Source organism: Lipotes vexillifer, unplaced genomic scaffold (genome assembly GCF_000442215.2).
Source record: "Lipotes vexillifer unplaced genomic scaffold, Lipotes_vexillifer_v1.1 scaffold508, whole genome shotgun sequence".
Taxonomy (NCBI): Eukaryota; Metazoa; Chordata; class Mammalia; order Artiodactyla; family Lipotidae; genus Lipotes; species Lipotes vexillifer.
The window spans coordinates 873,595-885,151 of NW_006793099.1; the positions used below are offsets into that span (position 1 = coordinate 873,595).

Consider the following 11,557-nt stretch of genomic DNA (forward strand, 5'->3'; position numbering starts at 1 on the left):
GCCTCTCACTGCTGCGGCCTCTCCCATTGCGGAGCACAGGCTCCGGAGGCGCAGGCTCAGCGGCCATGGCTCACGGGCCCAGCCGCTCCGCGGCACGTGGGATCTTCCCGGACCGGGGCACGAACCCGTGTCCCCTGCATCAGCAGGCGGACTCTCAACCACTGCGCCACCAGGGAAGCCCTACTAAAAGCTCTTTTTAGATGTGGTTTGTTATTGTAGTGCTTTTTACAACGAAACTATACTTGGAACAGTTCCAAACTGTACATACTGTATGACGCTTCTCCTCTCAATGGGTTTCTTATTTCTATGTGGAATTTCATATCGTGTAGTGTCCTGTAAATAAAGATTAAATTCCACCCTTTACTTCAAAGAAAAAGAAAAGAAGAAGAAGTTACCAATTGATGCTGATGCTGCCAATCAGGAACCAAGTTTTGAGAGCTGCTGACTTAATGGAATAAAAGGAGAAGTAAACAAATAATTAGGTGTTGGCCCACCTACGTGCACCTCTTGTGTTCTGCTTTTCCTCACGAGTTCCAGGATCCATCCCTGCCTGGATATTACCCTGAAGCTTCTATTTAGCTCTGGCTGATCCTGGCTGGCTCCTACTGCCTATGATCCAGGACTATGTGAGGTAGGATCAAAGCCCCAACAAGGCAGTTCTATTCCCATGATCATGGTTTTGGACCCTCTTCTGCTCTGGGTTGCCCTTCTTCTCTTCTCTCATTACCTCCAGTTGACTGGGACCCAACCAACTTGTTTCCTTAGAGGTTTCTGACAGTCATATGTTTAAAAATTTTTTTGATGTATTTACTTTTGGCTAATAAAAATTGTATATATTTTAGGTATATAGCATGATGTTTTGATATATGTATAACATGTGAAATGATTACCACAATCAAACTAATTAACATATCCATCAATCTTCCATAGTTACTATTTTTTTGTGTTGAGAACACCTGAGATTTTCTCTCTTAGCAATTTCAAGTATACAATACATTATTATTATTGTCATCATGCTGTACATTAGGTCCCCAAACTTGTTTATCTTATAACTGAAATTTTTTATCTTGTGATCAATAATCTCCCCTTTTCCCTCCTCCCCCCAGACTCTGGTATCTACCATTCTACTGTCTGTTACTATGAGCTCAACTTCTTTTTTTTAAGATTACATATATAAGTGAGATCATGCAATATTTGTCTCGCTTATTTCATTTAGCATAATGTCCTCCAGTCTCATCCATTTTGTCACAAATGGCAGGATTTCCTTTCTTAAAGGCAGAATAATAATCAATTGTATATACATACCAAATTTTCTTTACCTGTTCATCTGTTGATGGACACTTAGGTTGTTTCACATCTTGGCTATTGTGAATAATGCTGCAGTAAATATGGGAGTGCAGATGTCTCTTTGAAATATTTTATTTTCACTAGATATATACCCAGAGTGAGATTGCTGGATCATATGGTACTTCTATTTTTGAGGAACTTCCTTACTGTTTTCCATAATGGTTGTACCAATTTACATTCTTACCAACAGTGCACAAGGGTTCCCTTTTCTCCATGTTATTACCAATACTTGTTGTCTTTTGCCTTTTGATAATAGCCATTCTAACAGGTGTGAGGTGACATCTCACTATGGTTTTGATTTGCCTTTCCCAGTTGATTAGTGATGTTGAGTATCTTTTCATATACCTATAGGCCATTTATATGTCTTCTTTAGAAAAATGTCTATTTAGGGATTTTTGCACATTTTTAAGTTGAGTTATTGGGATTTTTTTGATATTGAGTTGTATGAGTTCCTTACATATTTTGGATATTAACCCCTCATCAAATATTGATTTGTAACTATGTTCTCCCATTCAATAGTCTGCCCTTTCAATTTGTTAATTGTTTCATTGCCGTGAGGAGGCTTTTAGTTTGACATAGTTCCACTTGTTCATTTTTGCTTGTGTTGCCTGTGCTTTTGGTATCAGATACAAAAATGAATCACCAAGACCAGCATCAAGGAGCTTAATCCCTATATTTTCTTCTAGGAGTTTTATGGATTCAGGTCTTCTATTTAAGTCTTTAATCCACTTTGAGTTCATTTTTGTATGTGGTGTAAAATAAGAATCCAATTTCATTCTTTTGCAGGTAGATATTCAGTTTTCCCAACACCATTTATTGAATAAACTATCCTTTCTCCATTGTATATTCTTTGTGTCTTTGTCAAAAATTAGTGGACTGTATATGTGTGGGTTTATGCGATCTCTTTGCTGTTCCATTTGTCCATATGTCTATTTTAATGTCAGTGCCATACTGCTTTGATTACTATAGTTTTGTAGTATAAAGTCAGGAGATGTAATGTCTGCAAATTTTTTGTTCTTTTTGTTTTGTTTTGTTTTTTTTAAATGAAAGCTTATTTATTTATTTATTTATTTATTTATTTATTTTTGGCTGTGTTGGGTCTTCATTTCTGTGCGAGGTCTTTCTCTAGTTGTGGCGAGCAGGGGCCACTCTTCATCATGGTACGCGGGCCTCTCACTGTCCTGGCCTCTCTTGTTGCGGAGCACAGGCTCCAGACTCGCAGGCTCAGTAGTTGTGGCTCACGGGCCCAGCCGCTCCGCGGCATGTGGGATCTTCCCGGACGAGGGCTCGAACCCGTGTCCCCTGCATTGGCAGGTGGATTCTCAACCAGTGCGCCACCAGGGAAGCCCAAATTTTTTGTTCTTGCTTAAGATTTCTTTAGCTATTTTGGGGTCTTTTCTGGTTCCATATGAATTTAGGATTGGTTTTTCTATTTCTATAAAAATTCCATTGGAATCTTGATGGGAGTTGCATTGAATCTATAGATTGTTTTGGGTAGAGTGGACATTTTGACAATATTAAATCTTCCAATCAATGAACATGAGCTATCTTTCCATTTATTTGTATCTTCTTTGATTTCTTTCATCAGTGTTTTATAGTTTTCAGCAAACAAATCTTTCATGTCCTTGGCTAAATTTATTTCTAAATATTTTATTTTACTTTTTTGTTGTTATTGTAAATGGGATTATCTTCTTAATGCCTCTTTTGGATAGTTTGTTGTTAGTGTATAGAAACACAACTGATTTTTGTATGTTGATTTTGTATCCTAAACTTTACTGAATTCATTTATTAGTTTTAATAGTTATTTGATGTATAAGATCATGTCATCTGCATGATGTTCTGAGATCCACCCATCTCCTTCTTCTTTGTGCAGCTTCTCTAGGGTCAAGCACAGGTGCAGAACCAGCATCCTGTGGTAGATTGCTATCTTGTCTGGCCTTCTAATATTTTTATGTATTTCTTAAACGTAACACACCTGTAGATTTGTGATGCTTTATTGTCTACCTAGTACCAGTCATTTTAAGGTTTATAGTTATGACCCATAATGAGTGTAATGATTTCAGAATACTATAATATTATATTACTTGGTTAAACTATAATTTATTAATTATCCCCTAATGTTGGACATTTGGAATGCTTTCCATTGTCCCAACATGAGTAATAGCATTAAATGTATTAACTTTTTATACCTACGAAAGTATTTTTGGGTACTTTCCTTTTTTTGTTGTTGTTTCCCTGTATTGTGAAAGAGTTAAGGCAGCTTTCAGAAGTACTTTAAGTTCTGGGAGAATCTGCCTCTTTGTGTCTGATTCATTTTCTGAGTGGGTGGTGTACTGCTTTAACCTTGTCACTGACAGGAAAGTTCAGATTTTATACTGTAAAAAGAGAAGAGGTCTGTCCTTGCAGTTCTTTTTGACTGAAGTGTTTGCTTTTAGACAATGATTGTACACACTCTTCCATCAACACGCTGGTACTTGATAGTGTCAGTTCTCCTTTGAATTGAAATAGCAATTTCCCTTGTTCATCTGGACTATTTTTAAACTACGGCAGCTCTTATTTAAAAGCCACAGGTTGTGTTCCAGATTAACCCTGTCCAAATTTGGTAATGATGATTATACCATTGAGGGCAATCAAAATAATCAAATGAAGGAAAAGCACTTATTTTCTAACTTATTTAGCTAAAATGAATGTTCAGATAACATGATTTTAGTTTTCATATAAACCCATAGCATTTTGGTAAGCAACTTCTGAAAATAGGTTAATGAATCATCATGGGAGGAAACTTGAGAATCTTTGATTTAAAAAGGAACATTAGCAGTCATTTAAGTCAATCTACCACACAAAAGAAAAACTCATCTACAGGGTGCGTGATGGTCTATGATTTTTTGATTAAACCCCTTCCATGGCTAGATTACCACCTTATCAGTCAGCCCATTTATTGACATTTTTGGATAGCTGTAATTAAAAGTTCTCCTTTTATTTTTTTCTTGAATTGAAACCTGTCTTTTTAACATCTACATAAAGATACACTGACTTCCCTTTGTGCCATACAGAAAAAGGTGTATATCTCATTATCATAGTCTTCTGAATATTTGAAGACATCTATATGGTTTCCTCTTAGTGTTCTCTTCTCTCTTATTTAGGATAAATGTCCTTAGACCATGCAGGCTTTTATTTTTTCCCTGTAAACTTTAAGATGATGATGTCTATATCCCTAATCATCTCAAACACTTTCCTGGATATTTTCCAGTTCGTCCATGTTCTTAAAACAAGGGTTGTGGGGCAGAAAATAGTGGCTCACAGACACAGTGGAACCATCTCACATTTCTGTGATCTTGACTTGAGATATTTTCTTTACAAATATCTATCTTAGAGACTTCCTCCAAAGTTTATTATCATGTAAGATTTCCCTGTGATATACCTATAGGTACATATTATTTCCAACAGTTTTATTTTAGAACACAGTCACCAAGAAATGGCACCTTACTTCTGAGAATTAGGTGTAAAATTGGTAATTATTAAACTCTTTTATAAGGGCTATCTCATAAAGCCACATTGCTTTCAATAGGAAATATGGTTTGTAGTAATAGATGAAAAAACATTATCGTTTACACTTGAGAGCTAATCTTTAATCGCAGCTTGAATTTCATGGCTCATGATGGGAGAAAATAAAATCAAAATAAGAATTTGTCAGTACACTATAACTAGCAATAGGCAGTGTTTTGTGCCTAGAAGATTTGTGGTATAATTATTTTTTAAAGCATATTAGACTTAAACTAAAAGGGATCTTACACATCATACTGTCTTAATTGTACAAGTGACTGACCACTCATTTATCTCAACTATCTGGGAATCATTTGTGTTTTGATAGATTATTTGAGAGGTGATTCTACTCTTTTGTTTTCTTTATTTCTTTTTGTTTTTCTAGTTCCTACTCTATACAGAAAATAGTTTTGATCATTTTGAACATCTTGATTAGATTCAATTAATCTGTCTATTTAATAGAAAACAAAATCAGTTAATGTTTAATGACATTTATTATTCAAGTTAGCCACAAGAGTCAATCTAGCAATTCCCTAAAAGTATAATAATAAAAATCTGTGGTATACATAGTGGTGTGTCTTTTTTATATGATGAATTACATTTTAAGATTTTTTACATTGTGTAATTTACACACAAGTATAATGTTTTATATATATATACACACACACGTGTATGTGTCGCTGAAGAAATAGATATCATTAGTGTTTAAAAACACCTTACCCCCAATGTGTACACCTCCTGATTTAGCCGTCTTCCCGACAATTGCCCAGTCCAAAACGCAATCTTAGCTTTTGTGATAATCACTCCTTTACTTTTATGTTTTTACTATCTCAGTATGTATCCATAGGCAATACTTAATTTTTTCTATCTTGGGCCTGGGTATAAATACCATCATATTTTGTACGTTTTTCTATGGTTTACTGCTTTTGTTCCACACTATGTGTAATACATCCATATGGATATATACAGCATGTCTCATTTATTTTTACCACTGTATGGTAAAAACATGTACTACTGTATGTATTACAATTTATTTATTCAACTTACTGTTGATATACAATCAGGTTATTTCCAGTTTTTGCTTTGCTTCTTTTTGTTTTTATCTATTAAAGACAATGCTGCTAGAAATACTTATTAATATGTCAACTGGCATACAGGTGCAAGAGATTTCCCACCATTTAAATCTAAAAATAGAGGTGCTGGATTGTAAGGTATGTGAATGTTCAGCTATACCACATCAGGCCAAACTATTTTCAAAGTAATTATATCAGCCATGTATGAAAGTGTTTCTTATCCCATATCCTTGCAAATACTTGATGTTGTCAGACTTTAAAAGTTTTTACCATTCTGGAGGATGTGCTCTGTACTTCCTTGTGATTTTAATTTGCAAATCTCTGATTACTAATGAAATTGAGCCTCTTTTCAAGGGTCTGTTTGAGTGTCTTTTATTTTTGAAGTGCCTGATTAGACTTTTTCCTTTTTAACTCATAGACTTAAAAATAATATTTTTGATATTAGTCATTTATTATTATGCATGCTGCAAACATCCTTTACTAATAGAATTTTTAGTACATTAAATTTTTTTTGAATTGAAGTTTTTAATTTTAATGCAATTGAATATGCCAATCTTTTCTTTTTTTTGGTCAGCATGTATTTAATTTTGAGTTCTGTTTAAAAATTTTTTCTTCTCTACCTTGAGGGCATGAAAATAATTTTTTCTAAAAGGTTTACTGCTTTGCCTTCAACTAGTATATGTTTTTGAACAGCAGGAAACATATCTACCAGTGGTAAGCATGGACAAATTAAAAACAAATATTTCCATGTCTTCATCCTAAATGTAGGATATTTGGTATTTATGGAAGAGATGTACTGTTCTGTTTAGTGCTTGAACCCAATTTTTAAATTATATAACTTGTCTCTGACGGTTTTTTTTTTTTTGCTTCTTTATGTTTAATTGCTTAGAGACAAACTGAAGCAAATATCTGATTCTTTTAGTATGTATTGTTATATTTCACAGTACCAGATAATTTCTGGAAAGCGCTAGAAATGGTAATTCTAAATCGTGCAGAACACCTGCTTCCCTGAAGATTCTGGAAGACACCACTCAGGCATACACAAATCCTTTCTAAAGTCACATTAACAGCTAGAACATATGACAACCGAGTGTCACTATCAGAAGGAAATTCCTTCTTTTTAAAACTTTCTATTCAGGTGATGATAAATAATCCCCTTTTAGCATAAAAATGTAAAATGAACATTTAAGTTCATGAAAATATTCCTCATAAGAGGTTTAGTTTGGTCTCTTGCTTTCTGGTGTTGTGTCTAAGAAGTATGTATAACCCAAGGTCACAAACATTTACTTCTATGTTTTCTTCTTCGAGTTTCATAGTTTTAGCTCTGAGATTCAGTCTATGAACCAGGGGGTCCAACTTCATTCTTCTGCACATGAGGATATCTAGTTTTTCCACCACCATTTGTTGAAAAAACGATTATCTCCCTACTGAATTGCTTTAGCACATTTGTTGAAAATCAATTAACCACAAATTTAAGAGTTTGTTTCTGAATTCATGTTTCATTGATCTATATGTCTATCTTCATTACCACACTGTCTTGATTACCATAGCTTTGATTTGAGTTTGAAATCAGGAAGTGTGCTTCAACTTTGTTCTTCTTTTTCAAGATGTTTTAGTTATTCTTGGTCCCTTGTATTTCTACATGTATTTTAGGAAAGGAATTATCATTAAAAAAGTTTTCTGGGATTTTGATAAAAATTGCATTGGATCTATAGATCAATTTGGAGTATTTTCACCTTATAATGTTAAGTCCTCTGAGTCATAAATATGAATGTCTTTCCATTTATTTGTCTTCAATTTCTTTCAACAATGTTTTATAATTTTTGAGTATGTTTTGCACCTCTTCTGTTAACTTTATTCCCATGTATGTGTGTATATGTATATATATTTTTGATGCCATTGTAAATGACATTTGTTTTAAAATTTTCATTTTGGATTGTTCATTGCTAGTGTATAGAAGTGCAATTGATTTTTGTATATTGATCTTTTATCCTGCAATCTTGCTGAATTAATTTATTAGTTATAATAATTTTTGTGGGTCCCCTAGGGCTTCCTATATATAAGATCATGTCATCTACAAATAGGAATAGTTTTAACCTTTTCTTTTCAATCTGCCTTTTATTTTTCTTTCCCAATTGCCCTGGCTACAATGTTGAAGAGAAGTGGCAAAAGTGGACAGCCTTGTTTTGTTCCTGCTTTTAGAGGGAAAGCATCCAGTCTTTCACTATTAAGTACGATGTTAGCTGTGGGGTTCTGCCCTTTATAAGACTGAGGAAGTTTCTCTGTATTCCAAATTTGCTGAGTGTTTTTATCACAAAAGAGTGTTGGATTTAGTCAAATGCTTTCTCTGCATTATTGAGATGATAATATATTTTCTTTCCCTCTATTATATTGATGTGGTGTGTTACATTAATTTATTTTCAGATGTTAAAGCAATTTGCTTTCCTGGGATAAATCGCACTTAGTAATGGTATATAATCTTTTTTATATGTTTTAGATTTGGGTTTCTAATATTTTGTTGAGAAGTTTTACATCAAAATTTATAAGAAATATTCATCTGTAGTTTTATTGTGATGTCTTTGTCTGGTTTTGTATCAGGGTAATACTGACCTCATAGAATGAGTTGGGAAATATTCTCTCCTCTTCTATTTTTAGAAGAACTTGTGAAGAATTGGTATTTATTCTTCTTTAAAGGCTTGATAGACTTAATCAGTGAAGTCATTTGAGCCTGGGCTATACTTTTTGGGAAGTTTTAAAATTATTAATTCAGGGAATTCCCTGGTGGTCCAGTGGTTAGGACTCTGTGCTTCCACTGCAAGGGGAACAGGTTCGATCCCTGGTTGGGGAACTAAGATCCCGTGTGCCGTGCAGCCAAAACAAAACAAAACTATACTTCAATAAAAAAATTGAAAAAATTATTAATTCAATTTTATGCTTATTATAGATCTCCTCAGATTTTCAAACTTTTTCTTGAGTAAATTTTTGTAGTTTGTTTTTTGCAGGAATTTTCCCATTTCATCTAATTTTGTCAGTGGATTAACTCTTATGGGGTATTTTCTTCATGGTACTTTGAAGTTAAAAGAAGGTTCTGAGCAGTTTAGTTAACTGTTTGGAATGGAGTTTTTTTGTTTTTTTTTTTTTGCGGTATGTGGGCCCCTCACTGCTGCGGCCTCTCCCGCTGCGGAGCACAGGCTCCGGACGAGCAGGCCCAACGGCCATGGCTCACGGGCCCAGCCGCTCCACGGCATGCGGGATCCTCCCAGACCGGGGCACGAACCCGTATCCCCTGCATCGGCAGGCGGACTCCCAACCACTGCGCCACCAGGGAAGCCCTGGAATGGAGTTTTGATAAAGAACACCAAAGCCATCCCAAATCTGGTGAACTAAGCAGATATATAATTCCATACCAGCTGTGGATCACCCTTTTTCTTTAGGAATTGAAGTCTCTATTACTCTAGGCTATGCAGAGGATGACCAAGGGTGGGGGTGGGGGGGGAAGGGGGACAAGACATGTTTATATTCAGTCTCTTTGCTCAAGAGTTTTTTTTTTTTTCTCCCTGAGGCTATGTTTCAAGGATTTCTTGAGTCCTGTGATAATACAAGGCTCTAGAGAACCAGTGTTTATGACTAGATTGGACTGAGTGAAGACGAGGAAACAGCTATGGTTCTGTCTTTAGGGAGGAAGGCCTCTTTTAATCATCCTTTTCATGCAAGATTTGTATAACTCTTGGTTCACAGAGATACATTTTACCCAGACCTAGTTTTCTGTATGGCTTAGGGCTATGGATTTTCCAAATCTATCAGGGTTATATCTGGTCCTGTGTTACCTGTCTGAGGAAGCAGCTTTAGTCAGTCTTCTTGGCCAGAGTGTACCTAGCTGAGGCCAGTTATGCAGAGTCAATCCAGGTGTGTCAAGAAAGTAATCGGTTCCAGAGGATTTGAGAGTTTAGCATGTGGGATGCAAGCCTGGGGAACCAGCAGGCTGAGCAGGAGTAAGCTCTGGAGGTCAGAGCTTACCGGTGAGTTCAGATGCATGGTACACAGGAGAGTCTCCTTTGATCCATCTCAAGGAGGGGATTTAATGTTTTTCTTCTCATAAATAAGCTTCTGGACTTCAGGAGTTTTAGTCCAAATGTCACAGAATTGCTTGTGACTGGTTCCTGGCAGCACTGGCAACAGCTGTGCCGAGTTGCCTTGTATCGGGAAGCCTGCTGGGAAATTTATCCAAATGTCCTCCAAGGAAGACAGAGTTCTGGGAAGTAAGTGATTATGTGGGTCTTAGGTTAGTGTTGGAGTGAAGTGCAGCCAGGAGCCAGCTCACATTTATGTTCATCCAGAGAGAATGGACCATTCCTAGGAATTGTTCAGTCTGGAAATGTTTAACTGTGAGAAAATCATTCCGTTTTCATTTCAGAGATTTATGCCTGTCCTTGTATCAGAGCTGGCAAACTTGGGGGTTTGGGAGATGACTTAAAGCCTATTTGTGAGCTTTGTCCAAACCTGGGTGACTGTAGGCCTATTATTTTGGGCAACGGGTTTTCCACAGCCATCCTGGAAGGGCTGCAGCAGGGTGTTGTCACTGGAAGTCAATAGGTGTGGTTAGAGGTTAGGGGGAAAGGAAAAGAGGCCAGTAAAAATGACGTCAGTCCACTCCTCTTCCCATCTGGCTTTCAAATGGAATCTGTGTCTCCCAAAATAGTCTAATAAATTTGGGGTATTAGATTTTTTTCTCTCCCTTGCTTGGAACGTCTGGCTTCTGGCTCTTAGGCTTGTTAGGGAGTGAATTTCCTTTACATAAAGTGTGTGTGTGGCTTTGACTCTAACCTAGATCTCTCTTCTCCAGGTGTTTTTTTTAGTAGGTTCTCTCTCTTCTTTCAGTCATCTTTCTCAGGACTGAGAAAGGCCAGGCTAACCATTTATGTACCATTCCAGGAAAAGCCTCATTTTGGTCGATGGAGATTTTGCTCTGGAGATTTTGAAAGCTCTGGCAACTGCTGGATCAACTTCTGTGTTCTGGCTGTTTCCTTGCACTCCTGCCCAAATTCCTTCTCTTACTCTGCCCCCCATCCCTCATTCAACTTTTCACATCCTAGTAACAGATCATAGGTATTTCATAATCTATTCTAGCTCTATGGATACCCTATGTATTCAATGAGTTTTATGTACTTGACATTTTAATGCTATTTATTCTAGTTACTGAATTATTATTATTTTTCCTCTTTTTAAGTGCTAGTCATACAAAAATGTAGATTCATAAATTGTACCAACTAACAAGTTGTATTAGAATGACTGACAATAGCAGTATTAAGGAACTTTGGGGGGAAAAACTGCAGTCATTATCACGCTAACCTCTTAAGTTTTACACATTATAGTTTTTGAAGATGTAATTTTCCAGTTTATGTATTGTTTTATATTCCACTTTTTCCAAGTAATTATTATTTTTATGTCTATATAATTATTATATTTAATGGACATAATGACTTTCTATCATACATGTAGACACGTATGAGCAATTCATTGATCATAGAATATTTAGGTTAATTTTAATTTCCTTCCTTCCTCCCTCCCTCCCTCCCTTCCTTTCCTTTATTAAA

The 11,557-nt window shown here is 35.9% G+C and overlaps 1 pseudogene; it reads left to right on the forward strand.

Moving 5' to 3' along the window:
• LOC103083089 (importin subunit alpha-1 pseudogene) overlaps positions 1 to 10,556 on the forward strand; it is a 12,489-nt pseudogene extending 1,933 nt beyond the window's left edge.
• Positions 10,557 to 11,557: the final 1,001 nt, after the last annotated feature.